Here is a 27981-nt window from a genome sequence, read left to right as displayed (position 1 = left end):
TGAATATATTAAAAAGGAAAGGGTTCCCATGCAAATGATAGCTATTAAACTATTATACATAAGAACTGCTCAGCAGCAGAAAGCCTCTCTCCATGTGCTGTATCCTTGCTGGGATGGGTGATCCAAGGTGGACCTCTTTGGAGTTCATGCAGGCCATGAGGTCCACAGCCCTGTTGCTGTAGCTGAATTCATTGTTATACCAGGAAATGAGCTTTACAAAGTTAGCTTTGAGAGCAATGCTAATCCCAGCATCAAAGGTGGAAGAGTGAACATCACTGTTAAAATCACAGGAGATAGCCTATTCCTCAATGTAACCCAGGTTGCCCCTTAGTGGGCCCTCAGTTGACTGCTTCATCAACTTCTTGAGGTCTTCATACTTGGTAGCTTTCTCCAGGCAGCATGTCAGATTTACAATGAATACATTGAGGGTAGGAACACGGAAGGCCTTGCCCATGAGCTTTCCATTCAGCCATGGGATGAATTTGCCCACAGCCGTGAAAGCATCAATCGATGCCGGGATGACGTTCTGGGAAGCCCCATGGCCATTATGCCACAGCTTCTTAGAGGGGTAATCCACAGTAGTCTGGGTGGCAGTGATGGCATGGGCTATGGTCATGAGACCTTCTGCAATGCCAAAGTCATCATGGATGCCCTTGGCCAGAGCAGCTAAGCAATTGGCGATGCAGGAAGAATTTCATTGCTGAAAATTTTGAGGGAATTGTCATACTTCTCATGGATCACACCCATCACAAACACGGGAGCATCTGCAGAAGGAGCAACGATGTTGACCCTTTTGACCCCACTCTTCAAGAGGTCCCCAGAAATCTCCATTGTAGTGAAGACACTCACTAGTAGAGTCCACAACATACTTAGCAACAGCATTACCCCATTTGATGTTAGCAGGATTTTGCTTCTGGAAGATCACCTTCCAGTTGAGGAAAAGCTTCCCATTCTCAGCCTTAACTGTGCCTTTACTGGAACATGTAGACCATGCAGCTGAAGTCGATGAATGGATCATTGATGGCAACAATGTCTACTTTGCCATAATTGAAGGCATCCCTGGAAACCAGGCATCCAATACAAGCAAATCCATTTACTCCAAACTTCACCACCCTGTCTCAGGAAAGAGGCTGGCACTAAACATAAATATGCAGTTGTCTGTAAAACAGGGAGGAACAGAGAGCTGTATAACTCTTTTTATATTTCACCCAAGTTGTACTTTTGATTCCATTATTTGAATGAAAACTAAAGAAAATTAGTTATTATTAAGCTACAAAATGGAACTTTCTCATCTCCCTCCACTAGCCAGTTGGATGCTTCTATGTATTAGATGCTGATTTGAGGATATCTACATTTGAGAATATTACATCAGTAATATTATGATGACAAAGAAATAAAATACTTAGATTTCAAGTTACCAGGATCTCTTTTAAAATCTGATACTAGAGGGTTGAAGAATTGGATCACCAGTTAAGAGCAATTGTTGCTTTTGAAGAGACACCCTCATAACAGCTTTCAACAGTCTATAAATCCAATCCTGAGGCATCCAATAACCTCTTCCTGCCTCCACAGGCACAAGCGACACATGTGGTATATATATGGGCAAGCAAAGCACTCCTACACATAAATAACAACAATAAAGTAAATAATAAATATTGTGCTGTGTATACAAAATTTAATGCAGCCAGGTATTGACAGCATACTAAACATCCCAACACATTCTTAGGAAAATATAACAAAGAACAACATAGGAGATAAGCTTTGTAACTTTGACTTAGATAATGAACAATTGACTGTGACCACAAAGACCGGGCCATAGTGCATCTATTTTAAAAAGCCAAAGCACAGGTTTGCATGCTTAAAGCCAGTCAGGACTGCACTAAAATTTAAGGGCAGTGTGAGTGACAGAAGGAGGCTTGTCTCACAAGATAATTATTATAAGTAATGCATGGATTTAGTAAATGTGTCAGATGTAAAATCCAAACAAAAAGTTTATTTGATTCTATGAACTAGAAAGAAACATTATTATTTTGAAATGTAAACAAACCAAAAAAACCTGCAGTATCACAATATGAATACTCAGTAAAAACTTAACAAATATATGTAAGAGTTGAATACCAAATACAGATTAGTGTTAGTGTGAGATAAACTTCAGTATGTGAGACCAACGACTTATGATGAAAACAGAAATCAAACCCAACTGTTACGTGAATACAAACTATTGAAATAGATAAAGTTAGTCTGAAATATTTCCAAGGTAGGCAGAAAAACCCCAATTATAATCTTCTGGTAGGAACATACATTTTTACCATAATTTTGAAAATCTTGGCAGTTAGTGTTCTACTCTAGCTAGTGATTTTTACTTCTACACTGAGTTATTTATTCAGAGATGTGCAGCCATGTGTATATACAGGACCTTTCAAAGCAATGTTCATGATCCATCACTTACCTGTAACCTCAAACTAGAAAGTAAGCCAGATTCTTAAATGTGTGAAAACACTGACTCACCAGTATAATGGGCTGCTATGTGGCTTTAAAATGGAACAGACTGTTAATAGTCACAAAATATGTGATCCATGAAAGATAAAAGCCTAAAGAATGTGCATAGTTTATGGTTCTACTTATATTCAATTCCATTAAGTAAGAATGAGTCCTTAGTGAAGGATAAACTACTGCTTGCCTGGGGATTTGATAAGGGAATGGAGGAAGCAAAGCAAAAGAGGAATATAAGGAAACTCAGTTGAATGGCTGACATGTTCATTATCTTAAGTAAGGTTCGGGTGTCATGAGCAAATAACTATCTCAAAACTTGTCTAATTATATATAGTAGATGTAGACAGTTCACTGAATACAGTTATAATCACCCAAGGTAGTTAAAAGAGGCAAAAAAAGTATATTTTATGCAGCAATATGTGATAAAAATGGTAGTGAATTAAATTATGTAGCATTTTAAGTAAAATATTAGACACTAATGTGATGTGCGTTATGACTAGCATTTATTCTTATTTTTACTTACCAGTGATGATACACTGTGATTGCAGCATCACAGAATACTCATTATTGGGAAATAGTTTATCCTTCCAAGGTTTTATTGTAGCAGGATATTGCCATTCAGGAAGAATGAAAATGATTTTGATGTGCTCAAAACCTGAATCAAACCATAATGTTTCCTGTTGTAGTATATATGGACTCTGGTTAAAAACTTGTGAAAATATTATTTAGTAAGATTAACAAAATGGCATAAGGATATGGCTAAGTATATAAAATCACTTGCTACATTCTATGAAAACCTAAACTCATATTCCTATAACCCATGTAGAACAGTCCTGCTGCTTCTACCAGGAGATGGAGGGAGAAGAAATGTAATTCTACAGAAATGTGCAAAGTAATAAAAATGCAGTGGCAAAACAATGAGAGACCCTATCTCAATTACAGTGGATGGCTAAGGCTGCCTCCTGAAGTTGTCCTTTGCTCTCCACACCCATACATGCCTGCCAGGGATATGCACATGAAAATCACACACACACACACACAGAGAGAGAGAGAGAGAGAGAGAGAGAGAGAGAGAGAGAGAGAGGAGAGGATGAGGGGGAGACTAGAGAATAGGAAAAGGAAGGAGATATAAAAAGAAACAAAAGGAAGCTAATCACTAGAGAGCCATTTCTTGCTTTTCCTTGCAAGAGACATTACAGGTTGCTTGTACGTACTTTTGGATTTTGTGGATCTTGCCATGTCATTCTTAATCTTTCTTACGGGTTGGAACTGACACTTCCTGTAGATTTAATCACGCAAAAATATACTTGTTCATAAAGCAAACATAACCCTAGCAACCGGTGATCAGCAGTGTCCTTCCTCTCCTGACAAAAAGTGAAAAAAGCTTATATCAAGTCAGTGGGCTTAGCATACACATTTTAATTCCTGAAAACCCTTGGATTCTTAACAAAGTTTAAAGTAGTATTATCTGAGTCTACAATGGGGAATTGGGAGGTAAGTGTATGTACACTGCGATATCTCTAAGGGTTTAAATATTAAAGAATTTCCTTCAGATCTGAGGTTGGGAACCACTTGATTTATGTTAATGATAGTGTGCACTTAGGGTTTTAGAAAAAGATTTTATTACTATCTAAAAGAAGCACTATATTAAACCTACAAATTAGCTTCTGTTCTTTTTAGAATCCAATTATCTTTATGTAGAGCAAGAGTCCAGGAGGCCAGGGGCTAAATTTTACCTTTCTAAATGAAAGCTCGAATAGGGTGAGTGATAGCCACAAGCTACACAATTTTCACTGCAGAGTCCCTTCAAGCCAATGTGGATGCTACAAAAAGCAAATCATGAGCTCCTCCTTCATCAGAAGACAGAAAAACCCATTTTTTTGTTAACTTTTGTTACTGCTTTCATCCTTCTTAGAATGTAACCAGTGTAGCTAAAGTTAACTTTTATGTCCTTGCTTTAAAGTTCTATGGGGTTTGCAATTCTAACATAAAAATATATTAGCATTATCATCTCTTTCCAGGCCTCTGTAAATTCATGTGTTCATCCTTTTGGGGCATAGTATGAGTTCACTGATTTAATAATTTTCATTTTTTCATCTTTACCTGTTATTTTCCATCATTTATCCTTGATATTATTTTTTCAGAAGAAATGGTAGACTCTGGGAAAGTATTAGGAAGATATACTTGTAAAATATATTTGAAGATATAAACTCAGTATTGGGTTTTCTGTGAACTACAACTAGCTTAGATTACCTGAAATTTTCATGGAGAAGGTAAGCTGTATGATATAAAATAGTTAAAGTGTTTCTCTTTCTCAAGATTCTATGAAAAATAAGCAACTAAATAATACTAGAACTACATTAAATAATTCTTACAAATTTTTCCTTTAATGAGTTACTAAATATACAAATATGTTAATGGATAATTCATAGTATCTACAAATTTCCCTTACTATAAAGCCAATTAGTATCTTTAGACAAGTATCTACTACAGAATCCACTATTTTATCATTTTAAGATACAATGGGTACTTCTTAAACATTGTTTGCATGTTAGGTTTGTTATAACTGCTGTAGCTATTGCAAAATGACAGACACAAATACTTATTTTGTGTGTTGTGTGAAGATGAACCTAAAATTAAGTTGTTGAAAAATAAAAAACTGAAAAACCCAACAGAATCTGTCTTTCAGTTGTCCCCACACATGCAAATGTCTATCTCACTGCAATATACAGTCTGCTACTATCACACTCCTGGGAGTATATTTAACATTTATCAAAGTCAATATCTGCTAAATGCTAATAATGTAAGGGCTTTGCACAGATAGACTGTGCAGAGTGTTCATGGTGTCCTTACAACACTAGGCTCTACTATTTTAATTATTTTCCTGTTAAATGGGTGAGACACATTCATTAAGGAGATGATTACAGTGACGTTACTCATTATGATACAAAGTCCCCTTTGAGTTTCTGTCTAAAGCATTCACTTGGAAGTCGCGTCACTGCTTTTCCTTGGCTAACAGAAGAAAGCAAGCTGAAGAAATAAAGGGCATAGAAATGAGCCAGTGATTGTGACTGAGGAAATAAAAGAATAAGTCTAGTTACAGGTTAACCCCATATAGGCGGTTAGCCCATCTTTATTTCATGTTCTACATTTTATAGGTTGCACATTATTTGATAAAAGGTACGTTTTTCATCTTTTCTTATGTATCAATCAATTTAATAGATGATATTTCCAGTTTTACTCTTATCTCAATGGATATGTGTGCTTTAGGGAAATCATATTAGCAAAGATACCTTCAAATGTTAGAGAATAATTTGTGTGTTAACATAAGATAATAAGAGCATTCATCTCCCAAGATGAGTAATCTATAAGCTATTGCTAAGTATATCCTAAGTGCAATGTTCTATAAGAATTCCAAGGTAGCCAGATAACTTTCTTTACACAAACTTTTTCAGAAAGATACAACATATTTGTATGAAATTATCCTTCTGTATTATGAAATATATATTAAAGAGGAATGGAAATAAAATGATACAGAAATTCAGTGGTGGATCTTATGTCAGTCAAATTAATATTATTTCAAAATATCTTGTGGCCTCTGAGTTACAAGGTGTGTACCTGAATGACCTTATATTTGGAAAACCTTTATAATTTTGTCACATGGTTTGTGAAATAACTTTTTATTTTTTTAATCCTCATGTTTGAGGATGCAGATATGTCTTAAAATTCCTTTTGTATATTATGAAGTCTGTTGTACTTTGTTCCAGTTACCATAATTTCTGGTCGTAGTGTGAAATGATTCTAATTTTTATGTTTTTTGTTTGATATGTCTTATTTTTTCCCTGAGGTTGTTTTTCCAAGGCATTTACTTTTCTTTTGCATTTAGGCAAGTTTGAATGAGTTGAATACTTTTTTGGTCTATTTTGCCTTTTATTGCTCTTTTTTAATATATAAATTTATATTACTTTTAATAGCAAAGAAGGGGAATTTTGCTGTTGCCTCAGATAATTTTATCTGCCTTTTTATTCATTCTTCTTCTGTAACTCAACTTGTGTTTTGAGTCCTCTTAATACTTCCCTACAAGGCAAACTTGCACGTACTTTCTTCTTCCAAATATGTATAATAAAACAACTGTGATGTAAATCATGACATGTACACAAATTGCAATAAGAATTCTAAATATATTCTAAATAGACACATACTATTGTAATTATAATACATAGTATAACTTATTCATGTCTATGTCTATATATTAGCACTTATCTTTTTCAGTCTGGAAATTTTCCAGGCTGGTCATTAAATTTCTCAATGAAGTCTGTTACTTTGTAGGTAAAGTAATGGAACAATGAATTAACAAGAAAAATAACAAGCTGAGTTAGTGCTTACACTAGTAACCCAAAACTATGTTTTCCAACTCCATTGAACAAATTCATTGAAGTCTAGGATTTTAAGTTATCATGGCACATGAGATGTTGTATTTCCCTCCCATTTTAATTATAACAAACTTTAATTCAGGACAGCAGAATACCTAGGTTATAGATAATATGAGTTGTGAGGAGGAATGTTAGGGTGACATTTTGTATGGTAAGCCCAACCCAGACTAGTCTACTACAAAGAAATGAGTGCTCCAAAGGACTGACAGTTGTTTGACTACTTTACTCTGGAATAGTTTTCTGGTTTTCTGTTCTCATGCTAAACAAATAGTGGCAAGGTTTGTAAATTGATTCTTCCTGGTATTCTGGTGAAACACATGGATCCTTTACCAGAAAATACTGTTAAAAGCACAAAATACAACATATAAAATTATAATAAAACAGTTATATTTTAATATAATTATAAAACTTTTTTAAAATATAAATTTAAAATGTAGTTCAATATGTGCTTCTTTATTAATATTAAATAAAAGTTCCAGCAATGGAACTAATCAAAATTGCAGTTTTAAAGTAGTAAGGCATGTATGTACACTGCATTTTGAAATATCTGCCACAGCAACAACATTTGGCATTAAATTTTTTTGTGATAGCATCATAAGGCCAATTAATATTAGTGTAGTTTGTTGTCTTCTTTTGCTTCAAAAGAAATATAAAATTTCTACTGAAGTTTAATTAGTAAAGATGCAATATTTTCTCATTAAACTTCACAGTCACCTTAAAATTTTATTAATAAATCTTTGTTTAAACCCCCAGTTTAGGATTTCCTGTTGCCTGCAAGATATAGGACTCAGCTACTACTCCAGTGTCACATCTTCCAGTATGCCACCATACTCCCTGTCATGATGATAATGGACTAAACATCTGAAACTGAGCACCTACATGCCATGGCAAACACCTTGGAGTTTGGAGGACAATTTACAGGAGTCATTTCTTCCCTTCTACCATGGGATATGTCCCATGGATGGAAAGTAGATGGCCATGCTTGGCAGCAGGCTCCATTATCATCTTGCCAGGCCAGAAAGGCAGCTCGGACAGTGAACTCCATGAGAGCAGGAGCGAATTCAGGGACATTTGTAGAAGCAGAACTGGGCCAGGGACCTAGGCCATAGCAGGCCTGAGGTGATGAGATCCATGGGAGAGAGACTGAACCAACTAGCTAGGCTAGAGAGGGCCTGAGATCCAGTCCAGGGACATTTGAGGACCAGGACTGAGCCAGCAACCTGGGCCAGAGCAGACCTGAGACAACAAACTCCACAGGAACAGGTACAGGGGAGAAACCCCTGAGTGAGTGAGCCAGAGCCAGAGACGGCTTTGGGTCTGGACATGAATCTGGGAACTTCAAGGAAGTAGACCAAAGCCAGGATCCCTGTGGGTCTGGGCTTGAGTCTAGGACCCCCCCCAAGGAACTAGGCCTAAGCCAGGATCTCTATGGTCTTGGTGTGAATCTGGGATCTCTGAGGGAGTAGGAAGGAACCAGAGATTTCTGTAGGTTTAGGCATGAGTCTGGGATCTTTGAGGGCATAGGCCTGAGTCAGGACTTCTGTGGGTTCAGGCGTTGATCTAGGATATCAAAGGCAGGAACCAGAAACTTCTGTGAGTCCAAGTGTGAATCTGGGCCAGGACCACTGTGGGTCTGGGCACACCCAAGCCTGGGAACTCCATGGAAGTAGATCAGAGCCAGAGTCCTTTGCAGGACCAACTCCAAGACAGGGACCTCTGTAGGAACAGATGCAGACATGGTACATTTACAGAAACAGGTCTGAGTCAATAACCTAGGCTAGAACAGGCCTGAGACAGCAAACTCCAAGGGAGTGGAGCAAAAATTAGGAGCATTGAGCATCCTCCAGGAACATAGGGTGACCAATGGGGTAACTAGAACCATGGCACTGACTATACCATGAGGAACAACCATGGATTTACTGACACCTAGAAGATTAATCAACAGAATCACAGACAGCCCCAACAACAACTATTAGAGGAAAAGATGAGTAAAATAGGTAAGAACACACACAACACCACAAAGAGCAACACAACACCAGTAAAACCTAAAGACCCTACAACAGCAAGACTTGAACAAACAAATATAGATGAAGCAGAAGAAAATGACCTAAAAGTAACTTCAGGACAATGTTTGAAACTCCTAAAGAGAAAATAAGAAATTCCATCAAAGAAATGGAGGGAAAGACAAACAAAAAATTGGAAGACATCAGCAAATCCCTTTAAGAAAACCAAGAAAAAGCAATCAAACATATGAAAAAAAATATTCAAGATTTGAAAACTGAAATAAATACAATAAAGAAAACCAGGCTGAGGGTATTATAGAAACAGAAATCATAAGAAAATGATCAGGAACCACAAATGCAAGCACAAACAGCAGAATACAAGAGATGAAGACAGAATCTCAAATGCTGAAGATACAATAGAGGAAATAGACTCATAAGACAGATAAAATATTAAATCTAACAAAAGTTTAATCCCAAATATCCAGGAAATATGGGACACCATGAAAAGACCAAGCATAAGAATAATAGTTATAGAAGAATCAGAAGAAGTTCAATTCAAAAGCACAGAAAATATATTTAACATAATCATTGAAGAAAACTTTCCTACCCTAAAGAAAGATATGCTCATGAAGATAAAAGAAGCTTACAGAACACCAAACATACTGAATAAAAAAAAGTCCCCTTAGCACATAATAATCAAAACACTAGACATACAAAATAAAGAATATTAAGAGCTGCAAAGGAAAAAGGTCAAATAACATATCAGAATTACATCTGACTTCTCATTGGAGACAATGAAAATCAGAAGGTTGTGGTCAAGTATTATGCAGACATTAAGAGACCACGAATGCCAGTCCAGACAACTATACCAGCAAAATGTTCAATCACCACAGAAGGACAAAGCAAAATATTTCAAAACAAAACTAGATTCAACCAATACCTAGGCACAAACCTATTTCTACACAAAATACTAGAAGGAAAACTCCAACCCAAGGAAGTTGGCTACATCAACAAAAACAAAAACAACTGATAGTCTCATAGCAGCAAATCTCAAAGAAGGGAAAAATTTGCACATTAACATTACCAACAATGAAAACTAAATTAGCAGGAGCTAGCAATCACTTCCCATTAATATCCATTAATATAAACGGACTCAGTTCAACTATAAAAAGGCACAGGCTAACAGATTGGAAACAAAAACAGAATCCATCCTTCTTCTGCGTACAAGAAACACATCTCAACCTCAAAGACAGACAAAAAATGAGCAGAAAAATGAGGGTAATAACAGATGTTATAATTCAAATGAACTTAACACCGGACATATATAGAATATTCCATCCAAACATAAAAGAATATGTCTTCTTTCCAGCACCTCATGCAACCTTCTCAAAAACTGACCACATACTGAGTAACAAAACAAACCTCAACAAATACAAATAAATGGATTAACCACATGTATCTTTTCAGATGACCGTGGTTTAAAATGAGAAATCAGCAGCAATACTAATTCCAGAAAGCCTACAAGCACATGAAAATTAAACAATGCTCACCTGAATCATCAATGAGTCAAGGAAGAAATAAAGGGAGAACTTAAAGACTTCCTGATATTCAATGAAAATGACCATACAACATACCCAAATTTATCAGACACAATGAAAGCAGTGTTAAGAGAAAAGTTCATAGCACTAAAGGCCTGCATAAAGAAGCTGGGAAAATTCCGCACTAGTAAATTAACCAAAAATTTGAAAACTTTAGAACAAAAAGAAGCAAACTCACCTAAGAGAACTAGATGGCAGGAAATAATCAAATAACTGAAATCAATGAAACAGAAATAACAACAACACAAAGAATTAATGAGACAAAAAGTTGGTTCTTCAAGAAAATCAACAAAATAGACAAACCTCTATCCAAACTAACCAAAAGGCAGAGAGAGAGAATATCCAAATTAACAAAATTAGAAATGAAAAAGGGGACAAAAAGACAGATATTGGAGGAAATACAAAGAATCATCAGGTCATATTTCAAAAAACCTGTACTCCAAAAAATTGAAAAACTTAAAGGAAATGGACAACTTTCTGGATAAGTATCACTTACCAAAATTAAATCAAGACCAGATAAGCAAATTTAACAGACATATAACTGCTGAAGAAATAGAAACAGTCATCAAAAGTCTCCCAACCTAAAAAAGCCCAGGACCAGATGGTTTCAACTCAAAATTCTACAAGGTTTTCAAAGAACTATTATCAACATTCCACAAATTATTCCACACAACAGAAACAGAAGGAACATTGCCAAACTGTTTTAATGAAGGTACAATTACCCTGATACCCAAACCACAAAAAGACATTATTAAGAAAGAGAACTACAGACCAATCTCTCTCATAAACATTGATGCAAAAATACTAAATAAAATACTGGCAAATCAAATCCAAGAACACGTCAGAACCATTATCCACCATGATCAAGTTGGTTTCATCCCAGATATGCAGGGATGGTTCAACATACAAAAACCTGTCAACATAATTTACCATATAAACAAACTAAAAAAAAAAAAACCACATGATGCTGTGGTTATAAAATAAAACACATTATATGCAAAAAACAGAATGGAACTAGGGGCACAAGCCCTTAAAATTCCCTGTGGAGACATAGTACTGGACCTTAAGACTAGCCTATAACCAGAACTGTTGGGAAATTAGGCCAGAAGACAAGAAAAGAAATAGAAAACAAAGAATAAAACATATATCCAAAAAAGATAAATACAGGAATCAACACCTAGACTGATAATCCCAAATCCAAATCCCCAAATGCCAGGGTACAAACACAGTCAAAAAATATTTGCTATATGGTACCACCTGAATCCAATTATCCTATGACAGCACCAGAACATTCCAGTAATGCAGCTGAAGCACAAGAAAATGACCTTAAGACCAGCTTTATGAAAATAATAGAGATACTTAAGAGAAGATGGAATAGAAAATCTCTTACAGCAATAGAGAAAAAGACAAAAAATTGGGAGGAAATCAATAAATCTCTTAAAGAATGGCAAGAAAGCCAATTGGGGAAAAAACAAACAGTTGAAAGAAAAAGTTCAAATTGAAAATGAAAATAGAAGCAATAAAGAAAGCACAAACTAAGCAAATTCTGGAAAAGGAAATTTTGCATAAGCAAACAGGAAGTGCAGGTGCAAACATGACCAACAAAATAAAAGAGATGGAAAAGAGAATCTCATGTCTTGAAGATATGGTAGAAGAAATATATTCGTTGTTCACAGAAAATGTTAAATTTTAAATATTCCTAACACAAAACAGGCAAGAAATTTAGGATACTGTGAAAAGACCTAGTTTAAAATTAATGAAAATAGAAGAAGGAGAATAATAAAATCTATTTAATAAGATATTAGAAGAAAATTTTCCCTACCTAAAGAATAACATGCCTATAAACATACAAGAAGCTAACAGAGCATCAAATAGATTGAACTAGAAAAAGTCCCCTTACCACATAATAATCAAAATATACAGAATAAAGAAAGAATAGTAAAAGCTGCAAAGTATAACATTAACGGGGCCTGCTTGTTGGGGTTACTGTCCCACCCAGTACCCCACAGCCAGTAAGCCCCAAAGAAAATCACACAGAGATCTCTGTAAGTTATAAAGCTGATTGGCCCATTTGCTCAGGCTACTTATTAGTTCTTATAGCATAATAACCCATTGTTCTTATCTATGCTAGCCAAATTGTTGGGTACCTTTCTCAGCAGGGCAGCTCACATCTAGCTTCTTCAGAGTCTAGGCAGGAATCAGCTTCCTCTTTCCAAGAATTTTCCTGTTCTCATCGCATCACCTCTACTTCCTGTCTGGTTTTCCCACCTATACTTTCTGCCTGGCCAATCAGCATTTCTTTAAAACATGATTGACACAATACAGACAATTCTCCCACATGAGCAAAGGAAAAAGTAACATACAAAGGCAGAGCTATCAAAATCACCTAATTTCTCAGTGGAGAGTCTAAAAGCTAGAAGGGTCTGGACAGACATCTTGCAGACTCTAAAACATCACTGATGACAGCCAGACTACTATAACCATTAAAACTTTCCATCACCATAGACAGAAAAAGCAAGATATTTAATGTCAAAGTCAAATATAAACTCTATATCTACAAATTCAGCTTTATAAAAGATTCTAGAAAGAAAACACCAACACAGTGAAATTAATTATACTCAAGGAAACACAGATAATTGATAATCTCACACCAGCAACATCCAAAAAAGGGAAATACACACACACTAGCACTACCACACAAAAATAGCAGAATTAACAATCACTGATCATTGATATCTCTCAATGTTAGTGGGATCAATTCTCCAATGAAAAGACACAGGGTAACAAAATAATATCAAAAACAGGACCCATCCTTTGGCTGCATTTAAAAAACACACCTCAATATCAAAGAAATACATTACCTCAGAGTAAAAGGTTAGGAAAAGTTTTCCAATCAAACAGACTTAAGAACAAAACTATTGTAGCTATCTACAAAATAGACGTCAAATAAAAATCAACTCAAAAAGAAAGGACATTGCACACTCATCAAAGGAGAAATACACCAAGATGATGCTTCAATTCTGAACATCTATGCCCCAAATACAAGGGCACCCACATTTGTAAAAAAGAAAAAAAAAGGAAAAAAATTAAAATTAGTAATGTTTAAATTAAATTAAATCACACATACATAACAATATTTGCCTGCATAAGGAATTTAGAGAAATCTCATGCTAATGATTTCACAGTTCTAGAACCAAAGGAGGCAAACACACCCAAATGAAGTAGATGGCAAAAACTGAGGGCTAAAAATCAATAAAATAGAAATAAAGAGAATAATACAAAGAATTAGTGACAAAGAGTTGGTTCTTTGAAAAAAATCAACAAGATAGACAAAGCCTTATGCAAACTAACTAAAAGGCAGAGAGAGAATATCAAAATTTTAAAAATCAGAAACAAAAAGTGGCCTATAACAACAGACACTGAGGAAATCCCAAGAATCACTAGATCATTCTTCAAAAACCTGTACTCCACAAAATTGGAAAATCTAAATAAAATGGGCAAATTTCTTGATATATACCATATACAAAAGTTTAATCAAAATCAGGTAAACAATTTAAACAGACCCTTAACCCCTAAGGAAACAGAAGTAGTAATTGAAATCCTCCCAACCAAAGAGAAGAAGAAGAAGAAGAAGAAGAAGAAGAGGAAGAGGAAGAGGAAGAGGAAGAGGAAGAGGAAGAGGAAGAGGAAGAGGAAGAGGAAGAGGAAGAGGAAAAAGAAGACATACTACCAATACTCCTCAAATTTGTGAAAAAAAAATAGAAACAGAGGGAATGTTGTCATTTTTTTTTTAATAAGGCCACAGTCACCCTGAATCCCAAACTACAGAGAAACCAAACAAAGAGAATTGTACAACAGTTTCCCCCAGGAACATCATTGTAAAAACAATTCACTAAAATACTGGGAAATTGACTCTTAGAACACACCAGAAGTATTATTCATCCTAAGTAGGCTTCAACCCAGAGATGCGGTGATGGCTCAATATATGATAAAGGAATTTACCATATAAACCAACTTAAAAAAAAAGACAAGATCATCTTACCAGATGCTTAAAACATGCTTTTACAATATCTAACACCCCTTCTTGTTAAAAGTCTTGGAGAGATCAGGGATACAAGGTACATACTTAAGCATAATCAGAGTAATATACTTAAAAAAACAGCAAACATTAAATTAAGTGGAAAGAAACTCAAAGCAATTTCACTAAAATCAGGAACAAAACAAGGCTGTTTACTTTCATTCAATCTGTTCAAAATAGTACTTGGAATTCTAGGAGAGCAGTAAGACTACAAAGATCAAGGTAAGTAATACAAATGGTAAGGAAAAAGCCAAAGTATCACTATTTGCCAATGATATGATAATATACATAAGTGAACCCAAAAATTCTACCTGGGAACTTACAACTGATAAACAACTTTAGCAAAGTGCTGGATACAAGATTAACTCAAAAATTTAATAGCTCTACTGTCTATATTCAAAGGATAAATGGGCTGAGAAAGAAATCAGGGAAACAACACCCTTTACAATAGCACAAATAATATACAGTATCTTGGTGTAACTTTAACCAAACAAGTGGAAGACCTGTTTGAAAAGAGCTTCAAGTCTCTGAAGAAAGAATTTGAAAAAGATATGAGAAGATGTAAGATCTCCTATGATCTTTCATTGGTAGGATTAACATAGTAAAAATGGCCATTTTATCGAAACCAATCTTCTGATTCAATGCAATTTCCATCAAAAGTCCAACACAATTCTTTACAAATCTGGAAAGAACGGTATTTAACTACATATGAAAAAGAAAAAAACCAGGATATCTGAAGAAAATCTTGTACTTTCAGAGTTATCACCCTTATGGATTTGAGCTCTGTTATAGTAATAAAAACAGCATGGCGTTGACATAAAATCAGACAGTTGGATGAATGGAATCAATTTGAAGACCAAGACATAATCCAACACACCTATGTACACCTGATTTTTGATAAAAACAGTCAAAATTATACAATGGAAAAAAGAAAGCATCTTTAGCAAATGGTGTTGAAATAACTGGATATGGACATGTAGAAGAATCCAATCAATATATCAACCATGCAATAGATCAATATATAACACCATGCATAAAATTCAAGTCCAAGGGAATTAAAGATCTCAATATGAATCCAGTTACAATGAACCTGAAGACAAAGAAAAGAGAAAGTAGGCAATAGCCTTGAAGTAGTTGGAACAGGAGACAGCTTCCTGAATATAATGCCAGTTGCACACAACACTAAGATTGGAAATTAAGAAATGGGACCTAATAAAACTGAAAAGCTTCTGAAGGTAAAGGACATTGTCAATATGACAAAACCACAATGGAAAAGGATCTTTACCAATCCCACATCTGACACAGGGATCATTTCCAAGATATACAAAGAACTCAAGAAACTGGACTCAAAAAAATGATCCAATTAGAAAATGGGGTACAGATAGAAACAGAGAATTCTCACCAGAAGAATCTCAAATGGTTAAGAATCACTTAAAGAAATGTTCAACATCCTTAACCATCAGGGAAATACAAATCAAAATGACTCTGAGATTTAAGATCTAGCTCTATCAGTTTTGGGAATATACCCAAATGATATTTAATTATACTACAAGGACACTTGCTCAACTATTTTCATAGCAGCTTTATTCATAATTCCCAGAACCTGGAAATAATGCTGATTCCCTTCACCTGAAGAATAGATATAGAAAATGTGATATATTTACTCAATGTAGTATTACTCAGCTGTTAAAAACAATGACATCATAAAATATGAAGGCAAATGGATGGGACTAGAAATAAAATCATCCTGGGTAAAGTAACCCAGACCCAGGAAGAAAATATGATATATACCCACATATAAGTGGATATTAGATGTAAAGTAAAGGATATCCATGCTACAATCACAGATTCAGGGAGGCTCAGTATCAAGGAGGGCTCAAAGTGGGAGACATGGATATGCCTAAGAAGCGGAAATAGAAGAGACTTTATGGTTGGACTGGGAGTGAGTGGAGGGAGATGGGAGCATGAGGGATCAGGTTTTGGGTGGTTCGAGAGGAAGGGTTCCAGAAGAGATGAGTGGAAAGGGGGACATTTCAGGATGAGATAAGAACCTGGTGCAAGAGAAACTCCCAGGAATCTACAAATATGACCCACGATAAGACTCCTAGCAACAGGGAACACGTAGCCTGAACTAGCCATGTGTTCCAGTGGATGGGCTGGGATTCCAGCTAGTCATACAACCTCTGAGCTACAGTCTATCTTGCTTATAGGATTTGGTGGGGTAGAGATTTCTCAGTGATTGTGGGAGTAGCCAACAAATAACTGGCCCAGGCTGAGGCTCATGTCATGAGATTTAGTTCACCCTTGACACTACCTGGAATGCTAGGACCCAAAAGCTGGATGACCCAGAAACATAGGATAGAACCAAATATTATTGGGGAAAATAATATCAACATAATAATGCCTAATAATATTCTGCTATACTCGTAGAGTGATTACTAATTCAGCAATGAAGAGATCCACAATCAAACATTAGGCTGAGCTAGGGGAATCCTGCTGAAGAGAGAGAGAAAAGATTGTATGAGCCAGAGGAGGACATCACAAGAAATCCCACAGAAACAGCTAATCTTGGTTTATAGAAGCTCACAGAGTCTGAAATGACAACCTGGAAGTGTACGTGGAACCGACTTATGTGACAGTTGGGTACTTTTGTCTATTAATACTGTTTGAACACCATCCCTAACACTTTGACTGAATTTTGGAAGCTATTTCTCATAATGGGTTTTGTTGGCCAGTCTTGATACAAGGGAAAGTTCTTAGTTTTACTGCAACTTGTTACGGCATACTTTGATGATATCTATGGAAGGAAGCCTTGCCTCTTTCTAAACAGAAACAGAGACGAAATGGAATTGGGGCAAGGGTGAATGAAAGGAGGGGGGAAACTGTGGTCAGATTGCAAAGTAAATAAAAATATTCAATTAAAACTAATAGACTTTTTGGTAAAATGTAAATAACATTGCAAACAAGCAAGAGGATTTTTAATGATTCTTAAAAGAAATTTTGATACAGACTTAGAAAGACTGAGTTATAGAATGACAATTCTAATAACAATATGAAAGACCCTGAAAGTCCCAGGGAAAAGAAAAAACAACCAGTGAAAAAGAACACCTAGAAAAAAAAATTGAAAGGTAAAGTATTAAACTATGTGGCTTGTGAAAGTTCTCCTAGAATAAAATTTAAGATTACAAAGACACTCAATATAGAAACTTTGTGTGCTAAAACAATGGCATGTGGGATGAGAGAGGAGACAGCCATCAGGGCACCAGCAGTACTTGGTAAGTTTGGTGAGCTAAGATGACATTTCCAGAAATAGGAAATGAAGTACAGTAGGCTAGGGGAGTAATATGATTATCTCATTAGTTCAATAGTGAAAATTCTAAGTGCTCATTAGAGATCTTCGTAAATGTGTTCCACAGAAAGTATGAAAAATGTTATTCTACTACAGAAAAGCCACTGAAAGCAGAAAGCAGCTACAGTGACTTGGAAACTAGAGTCACATGGACATAAGGCAAGAGTCTAAGAATAGATGGCATAACAAGGGAAAAGAGCAGATAAGAGGAAGCTACACAATATGATGAAATTATAGGGATACTTCAGTAAAAACAAAATAGGAAAAGATAAGGGAGAAAATGTACTCATGCCCAGCACAGAGAAAAACTAACCATTAATATGATACAAGGTTGGTTGAAATTTGTGGAAAATACAAAGAGAAAAAAAGAAGCTATTTATGTCTCTTGTGATACTTGTCAACTCTGTCAATTTTATAGAACTGATGCCTATGAAACTCAATAATTTAATTAATTTGGGCAATACTAACTCCCTCTTTTGTATTCAGTTATGGGGACAGAACAAGACTGTCCCACTTAGAGCAATCAGTATAAGGTAAGAAACTGGATAAGAAAAGCTAAGTTTAAGTTTTGAGAGAGATTTCTAGTCAAACACAGAACTGTGGAATTGAAGGAGAAGCAAGGACATGATTTCTTTATCTTAGGATAAAAAAAGAATTTAAGTTTTTGACCTTTTGAACCAGCAAAAGATGTAAGAAGAATGTAAGGAATAAGTAGGCAGAGTCCCAGCAGAGGAAAGAAGCCTGTAACTGAGAACAAACATAGAAATATCAAATGTAGAGAAACACAAGACTGGGATGTTTTATTGAGAGGGAAACATATTGTACTTTCTACTCCACTGGAATAGACTTAACCAGCTCTTCCAAGGTGATAAGCAATGGGAGAGCACTGATGGCATCCTACTGCCCCAGTGATGAAAAATAAATGTTAAACTGGAAAAGTAAACAGGAGTTTTTATTCTGGAATGTGACTTACAAAGTGAGACAGTTCTTTTAGCCATTTGTTTATTTATCAGTTGTTTATGTGTATATATGTATGTATGACAACAGTTCTCTCTCTCTCTCTCTCTCTCTCTCTCTCTCTCTCTCTCTCTCTCTCTCCTGTGTGTGTAGGGGTAATTTCTGGTCTTGAACCTAGTCTAGGATGTAGATGAGGAAGACCTTGAGCTTTTGATGTTCCTGCTTCTACCTGCCAAATGGTAAGATTAAGGACGTTTACCACTTGACTTGATTCTATGGCAGTCCCAGATAGAGTCTTTTGCATGCTAGGGAATCACTGTATTAAATTAACTATGATTTTATTTGTTTTCTTTTTAATGTTAGCTATTGTGTTAATGTGAAAAACCACATCTGATAAATAATTATATATAATCTAGTTAACATTGCTGTTTAAAGTTTCTGAACAAGATATGTGTCATTTGAAGTTTCATTGATTTCAATTACTAACAAGGTTATCTAAACATGAGATGATTATGAATACTATTTTCTGGATATATATATATATATATATATGTGTGTGTGTGTGTGTGTGTGTGTGTGTACACATATATATTTATCCACACAGTTAACACAGTCTATTCCTTAATATGATATCTCAAAAGTTAATCTGTAATGCTCAAAAGCTACTGGAGTTACTAGAAATGAATTTTGAGGAAGTCAAGATAGCCAGGAACATATGGGTTGGATAGGAATAGAAGTGTAAAACTATGCTTTGGAGAAAGAAGAAGTATTCAATAAGGAAATACTCTAAATCAATATGAAGGAGAAAATGGAGAAAACTTGGGTCGGAAGCACGGCAATTTTTCCTGGCCAAAACTATCTGCAAAGTGGAATTTATTCCATATTGTACTATATAGCTACTGATACTTCCACTGTAGTACTAATATCCTAGTACTTTATGCATTAATTCTCAACAGAAGAAATTCAAATGGCCAAAAGACACTTAAGGTCATGCTCAACCTCCTTAGCGATAAGGGAAATGCAAATCAAAACAACTTTGAGATACCATCTTACACCTGTCAGAATGGCTAAAATCAAAAACACCAATGATAGCCTTTGCTGGAGAGGTTGTAGAGTAAGGGGTACACTCATCCATTGCTGGTGGGAATGCAAACTTGTGCAACCACTTTGGAAATCAGTGTGGCGATTTCTCAGGAAATTTGGGATCAACCTACCCCAAGATCCAGTAATACCACTCTTGGGAATATACCCAAGAGATGCCCTATCATATGACAAAAATATCTGTTCAACTGTGTTCATAGCAGCATTGTTTGTAATAGCCAGAACCTGGAAACAACCTAGATGCCCTTCAATGGAGGAATGGATGAAGAAAGTGTGGAATATATACATATTAGAGTACTACTCAGCGGTAAAAAACAATGACTTCTCGAATTTTGCATGCAAATGGATGGAAATAGAAAACACTATCCTGAGTAAGGTATCCCAGACCCAAGAAGAGGAACATGGGATGTGCTCACTCATAATTGGTTTCTAGCCATAAATAAAGGACATTGAGCATATAATTTGTGATCCTAGAGAAGCTAAATAAGAAAGTGAACCCAAAGAAAAACATATAGTCTTTCGCCTGGATAGGGGAAGTAGGTAAGATTACCCATCTGAATTGATTCTGTTTTTCAGATTCCTTTTGCACTCTGGGGACTACCACTAATCCTGCTCTTCAAGATAGAACTTTGACGGAATGGTTTACCTTGTACTCCCACTGCTCATGTTCTCATAAACACAGGACTTGATTCCTCAATTTTCTTTAGCATCAACAGTATTTCCATTAATTATTTCACTTTACAAGGTGAGTCTAAAAAACTCAGACTCTATACCCCATTGTGGAGATGTAGGAGAGATGTATCTTTTTGAGACAAACACATAATAAGAAGGGACAATCAAAACATAGAACTCTAGTAGTGTCTAAATTTTTTAGAATTTAACTCGTTTTTACAAATTGATCTTTATTTTCTTCTTAGTTATTGTTAATTTGGCTTTTTGATTTTAATAACTAACATCAGTATTGTTTATTGTTTATAGTTCAGTTGCATTAATTTTTCTGGGATATATGGAAAATAAATAAGTAATTTAGCAAGTTCTGAGTCAGTATTTGTGATAATTAGGGTAAGAAAAAAGTTAAATTTTTGTGGTGCACATGTTTTTTTTTTTTTTTTTTTTTTTTTTTTTTTGATTTTTCGAGATGGGTTTCTCCGTAGCTTTTGGTTCCTGTCCTGCTGCACATAATTTTAAAAATAATAACAATGACAACCAAAATTTATAGCAATATTTTATGCAAGAGAACAAGTTCTATCCAAGCAATTTCCATTACAAATATGGCAAATACAAATAATACTTAATGTTTTATTTCAATATAATAAACTGAATATTTATATGGAAGTCTGCCTGCAATTTTGCTAGAAGGTATTTGATAAAAATTCTCACTTTCTTAATTTTATATATCAGATCCTGCTCATTAAGTTTACGTTTTTGTTGAGGAACACACAGGCCAAAGCAGAGATATTTTGCCAAGAGAACTAGCTCATCTCAGGTTTATTTTTTCAGATCATATCTTTCAGTTTCTATCTTATAAACATCTCTAAAAAACTTATAGTAGCATACACTATTGTAACAGTATTTTCCTGTTTGTTGTCATTTTAGCAAAGATGTAACATGCTATTTAATATTGGTTACTTTTCATTCATTAATATTTGTATATTTTTCCATTAAAATATACATGAAGAAATCATTTAAAATTGTGTTTTGTATAATATCTATATGTGATCATTTCCTTAACTAAATTCATTTTTAGTAGGTATCCAGGCAGGTGCATGCATGTTAGTGAATTGTTGACTACATTTCTATGCGTGTTACCAACAGGAATTCAACATGCCTTTTGGTTACTCCTTAGCCCTAGCTACTATCATTATCTAGTGCCTCAATTACTGAGCTCTTTCCATTAAAAACAATCATTATGCCAGTGTTATACCTGTATGTATGTCTGTACACCATTTGCGTGATTCATGACCTGAGGATAGTTTCAGATCGTGTGAAACTGAAGTTACAGATATATACAAGCTGCTATGTGGAGATTTGGACTCAAACCCAGGTCCATTGGAGAAAAGAACAGCCAGTACACTTAACTGTTGAATTGTTCTTACTGTTCACATCTTAAGAGACCAGAATCACTTGAATGACAAACTCCCAATTTCATTCTATAAACTGAAAAGAAATACAAAATCTATAAAATTAAGAAAGTTAATAATCCCCTGAAAATAAGTAAGACATAAAATCTTGGACATTTTAGAAAAATAATTTGACACTGATGTTTAGTATTCTACGATATAAAGTAATTCCATTCCAAAGTAGGATGGTGACTGGTGGTCCTTCTCAGTGCTGTGTCATTTGCCTAGTATACACAAGATGCTGTATGATCAGTGCTGAAACCAAAGAAACAAAATGAACTTAATTTAAGGCTTATTATGGCAAAGTAGAGCCCACATCACAGTCAGTGTTCCTAACTAAACTGAAGTGCTTGTGTTTTATTTTATCATGTCTCTTTTATAAATATGGCCTGTGAATAGGAAGTTCCAGACTTCTGTTGAGATTGGAATTATTGTTTTATATGTGCTTCTTTTATAAGATGGCAGACTAATTAAGCATTTTACAGAACTGTATAAGAATGATTATTCTTGAGTCTCCTTAGATGTCAGATGTATCCCAATATGACCAAAGATAAAATGGTCTGGTACATATGTTGTCTAAGGATAAAAACCACTGTGAATAAGTCAAATGCTTCTAAATTCTGCTGAAGTCATGCAGTCTATAGAAAATTTCATTCATATTTTGGGTATGTTGTTTAATTTCTTAAATGATAAATAAAAATTTTTCCTTGGGCCCAATCATTTTGCAAGCAGAAAGTCAATGTGAGCAATAATAGGACCAGTTCAAATGTGAACAACAGAAAAATGAAAGCTAAGAAGTGGTGACCATGGCAACAAGCACAAAAATGAATTCTAGAAAGCTATAAAACATCTCATCTGCTGTTGGTTTTATTTGAGTATTATTTCTTAAGTAGTGCACTTTGGAGACAATTAAGAGGGTTTTTTTGTCAGACTTTGAAACTGAGCTACTGAGTAAAATAGAACAGACCCTAACTCAAAGGGAGGCTCATTCTCCAACCTTCTCTACTGTACACAGTAATACCATCTAGATGTGTGTTGGGTAAGAGGAATATATGAGAATGGTTTGGCAATTGAACATTCTTAAATATTTTGGTTTCTACCAGTGTAGATCCTGGAAAACTGTAACATATGAAAAAAACAAGGAAAAAAATATGAGAACAATGAAATATAATGTCTGGATAGACATAGAAGTTTTAAAGGGGGCTAAAACTCTGTGTGGGGAATCATTGTAAATTACTTCAAAATAAACAAAGTCACACAATATTTTTCCAAATTAGAATCACAAACAGAAAGCCAGACACCTGAGAGTTGTCAGAACTCAAGAAGATGGGAGTTCCAAACATGCTATTGCAGCTAAGTGATCTAGGAACACACTATTTATGAGGTATGAAAGCTATCTTTTATAATCTCTCATTTTGGATTTAATCTTGTTGTATTATAGAGCTTCCATTTTAAAGGAAAGCATTTTATGAGCTGAGCAGATGGTTCTGTTAATATAACACACTTGAGTTATTTAAACCTGCATCGTTTATACAGCAGTGATTTTAAATGCACCTTCATAAGGATACGAATAGCATATTTTAATTACATTTAATGAAATGTCAGAAAACTATACATTGCCCAGAGATGAGAAAATGAAATTAGTCCTATGGGTTCTTAAATTTAGATTATTGTGTAAGAAACCTTGGATGTTTTTTTGCATAAATTGTTATTTTATGAAAACTAAAAAGAATACCATTTAGCATCCAAATATGTTAAATATTATAAAACGTAAATATGTGAAAACATTCAAATGTTCTTGCTGTTTTCCTTTCATGTGAAAGTATTACTCTTTTGCTCTTTATATGAATATATGTAAGTTTAAGAAAGGAGCATAGTAACAATGTTTAAAGTTAACAACTTGTCCTAATTAGGATTATTATTGTTAGGATGAAACACCATGGCCTAAAGCAACTTGGGGAAGAAAGGATTTATTTGGCTTACACTTCTATAGTTTAGTCCATTACTCAAGGAAGTCAGGACATGAACTCAAATAAGGTAGGACCCTGGAGGCAGAAGCTAATGCAGAGGTTATGGAGGAATAGTGTTTACCGGTTTGCTCATCACAGCTTACCCAATCTGTTTTCTTATAGAACCCAGGACTACCAGCGCAGGGATGAGTCTACTCACAAGGGGCTTGGTCCTCCTGCATCAATCACAAATTAAGATAATGCCCTACAGTTAGATCTTGTGGAGGCATCATCTTAACTGAGCGTTCCTTCCTTTTAGATGACTGGTTGTGCCAAGTTGACATAACAGTAGCCGGCACATAGCCAATAAACATAGAAATAAACTTTAACAAGTAACATAAATGGTTAAGTAATCAGATAATAAGAATAGTGCACTCTAAATTACAATTTCCTGCACACCATACTTAATAGTTGAATACATAGTAAAATATGAAAAGCAAATTTTCCTCAGTCTCTCTGTATCTGGTGACCATAAAAGAACCTGTCAGTCATTCTGCTTCATAGGTGGAAGGATTGCAGAGAGGTGCTAATGGAAGCTCCTGGCTGGGTTCTTTCTGTCCTGAAGATTTACATTGTGAAAAAGAAACCAGTTTTCCATAATTCCATGTAAAATGATCACAGGAAATTTAGAACCTGTGGGAACTGAGCATCTAATCTGTATTCATTTAAAACTGGAGTCTGCTGTTCATGCAATTATGTGACAGCATTTTCCTGCACTAAGCCCTTTGAAGACAGTCTCTCATAACGCATTTTATATAGTTGTAATCATTTGTATACGTGCATGCTTATATAACACATAATTCAATACCTAAATATGCGGATATCACCAAAGAATTAAAACTAGGATACTCTTTTGGTGGTAAACCATTGCTATTTTTACTTTGAACAAAGTCAAATTCATATTATTTTCACTGTTATTTTTCTTGAAGATACTTGAATTTTATTTAAAATTTATCTATTTGTTCATTTTGTGTGTGAGATGAATGGGGATCCTTGTATCCCTGTATGTGAGTGGTGGTCAGAAGATAACTTGAGGGAGTTTGTTCTCTCATTTCACGAGATACAGGCATCAAATTCAGGTTGTTAGGATGGATGACAAGTGCCTTTAACAAATGACCCATCTTACATAAAACCAAGACACTTTCCCCCAATATTTCTTCACTTATATATATTATTTGTGTCACTTTCCTTTTATCATTTTCCTCCTATTCAAGCATAGAGCCAGGAACAATTTTATTTCTTATGATTTCCAGCATTCTGGACCAGGACCAGGAAATAAATATACAATATTTATATTATACAAATATTTATTTTATTCTTTGGGATCACAGAGAAGCCCTTTTAAATGTGTTAGGAGAAATTTACCATGCAGCATATATTCTTTTTTTAGTGACTTGTCCTCAAATTTTGTAGCATTTTTAATTCCTGAGATTTCTATTTATTATTTTAAAATTAAGCACTGGTGTACTGAAGGGATGGTAAACTTGTCTACTATTAATAATTTAGAAATAACTGAAGGATCTTACAATGAATGGTTAGAAGTTAATACACAAACTGACAGGAGAGTTGTGTAGAATGCCAATGGGTCAACAGATAGAAGAAACAGCAATGTGTTCTCACACAGAAGTCCTTGTGCTTATATACACAGGGGTGAACCAATGTAGTTGAAGCACAATGATAGCCTTGCTGGTTATTAGACTTTTGGCCAATAGGAGAGTGGGCTGTCTGACAGAATTTAAATTCCCTGTCAATAATGCATTCAAGCACAAGTTGAGTAACTTTTAGCTAAAAGAAAGGTATTTTATGTAATTAGCATAGCATGACATTTTGGTCTCTTCTAATTAGAGATTTTAATAAAATGAAGTGAGGAGTGAAAATAATATTTTTCAATGCACACCATTTATATCACATTAATTCTATTTTTGCATTGAGACAAAATATTACTGCTGTCTTTATTTGCTTAGTTATAAGATATTTATTGGTATCAGTAATGAAATCAACACTTGTTTGAACTTACAGAGTAGAAACGTAAATAAAGCATGAGATTTATTTCATTGATATGTCTCTGTAAGCATAATGTTTATAATTTTGCCTCAATATTTGCTTCTAAGACTTTGGCATTAGTTCATTAAACACACTGGCTCTACTTCCAACTGCTGAAACAAATGAAAAAATTTCCCAAATTAAAAATATGTCAAACATAGCATTTCTTATTTTTAGTAAGTTGTTAAAAGCAATCTAGTAATAAATAATTGCTTAAGCATAAAAACTAATAAATGTGCTAGGAGAAGGAAACAGGGAAATTTAAAAAAAATGCTACTTGCTTCAAATTTACTTTTATCTTAGAGCTAACTTTGTATTCCTTTTGCTATTTGTGGTGGTGGGTTTTTTTAATGTTGTCCTTTATCTTTCATTTTGCTACTTCCATGATTCTTCCATGATCCCTCATTTTAAATGAATCTATATTATATATAACTTAGAAATAATCTAGAGTAAGGGCAACATTCTAACAATTGAATTTGTATCCAACTGTAGGAGAGTCATGTGCAAAGAGTCCCCTCAACTAACTTCTGACAAAAGATGGCCATAGAAGAAGCTAGCTGAACTAGGAGATCATGTTCCAGGCCTCAGAGAAAACTCTTCCGAAGAGTTCACTAAAGCAGCTACAGCCTCATATTTTTACCACAACATTACAGTTTTACCACAACATTAATAAGTTCAAAAAAATTACAAAAAGGAAGAGAACAAAATGCAACTACAGCAGGGTATTTACCGAATCACCATTGTTATTTTAGATTTTGCTCTTACAGAGTGATCAAATGGAGATTGATATGTTCTACTTTTCTTTTCCATCTTTCCTCTATCTACTGTTCTTTTGGTGTTCTGTTTCTTTGGAAGTTTTATTAGAAAAATAAAATTAAACTTCTGCTCATTCATATTCTTTCTTCCTTCATTTTATAAGACAGAGAATTTAAGATCTTTAAACGTGGGAGAGAAGAAAGAAGAGGGAGTTGAATCAGTACAGAGCCTAAAAAATGTAAAAGACATTTTTCATTTATAGACAGAAAATGTCAGTGCACCAACCCCCAGAGAACATTAGATGTTCACAATTTAGGTAAGGGGTAAGCCTTTAAAGGCCTTCTAATTGGGGGTGTTCCTAGGCAGTCTATATTCTAGAAATATTACCACATAAACAAAGTCTTGGCCTGTGTGGTAGTTTGAAAATGACCCCCATAGGCAAATGGGGAGTGGCACTACTTGAAAGAATTAGGACAAGTGGTCTATTTGGAGTAGATGTGACCTTGTTGAAAGAAGTACATCACTTAGTTGGGCTTTGAGGTTTCAAATACGCAAGCCAGGTTCGGCGTCTCTATCTCTTCCAGCTGCCTGCTGATGCGGATGTAGGTCTCTTGTTCCTTCTCTAGCACCATGTATGCCTGCATGCTGCCGTGCTTCCTGCCATGGTGATAATGAACCAAATCTCTAAAGTGCAAGTCAGTTCCAATTGAATGTTTTCCTTCTAAGAGTTTCTGTGGTCATGTTGTCTTTTTACAACAATAAAGTCTTAACTAAGACACCCTGGTTGTGCCATAGGGTTATATAAACTTGGACAGAGTGTCAGGTGACTAAAGTAAATTTGACTTTTGTCTGTGTGCACTGGGTAGGACTCTGGAGGTGATTCTTTCCTATTTCTTAAATAGGAACACTCATTGAGGGTTATTTCCTATTAGGTAATTGTACAAAAAAAAAAAAAAACAGGTAGAAACTGTTATATAAAGATAGTACACTTGAGATGATACACAAAGGTAAATGCTACATGACATTACATAGGAAATAAAG

General features: G+C 34.9%; 1 pseudogene; it reads right to left on the bottom strand.

The window, feature by feature from the left end:
• Positions 1-52: 52 nt before the first annotated feature.
• Positions 53-27572, bottom strand: LOC130883216 (glyceraldehyde-3-phosphate dehydrogenase-like; annotated as a pseudogene).
• Between the last annotated feature and the right edge of the window lie 409 nt (positions 27573-27981).

The sequence above is a fragment of the Chionomys nivalis genome, chromosome 1 (genome assembly GCF_950005125.1).
Source record: "Chionomys nivalis chromosome 1, mChiNiv1.1, whole genome shotgun sequence".
NCBI classification, from domain to species: Eukaryota; Metazoa; Chordata; class Mammalia; order Rodentia; family Cricetidae; genus Chionomys; species Chionomys nivalis.
This window is presented reverse-complemented; position numbering and strand designations above follow the sequence as displayed.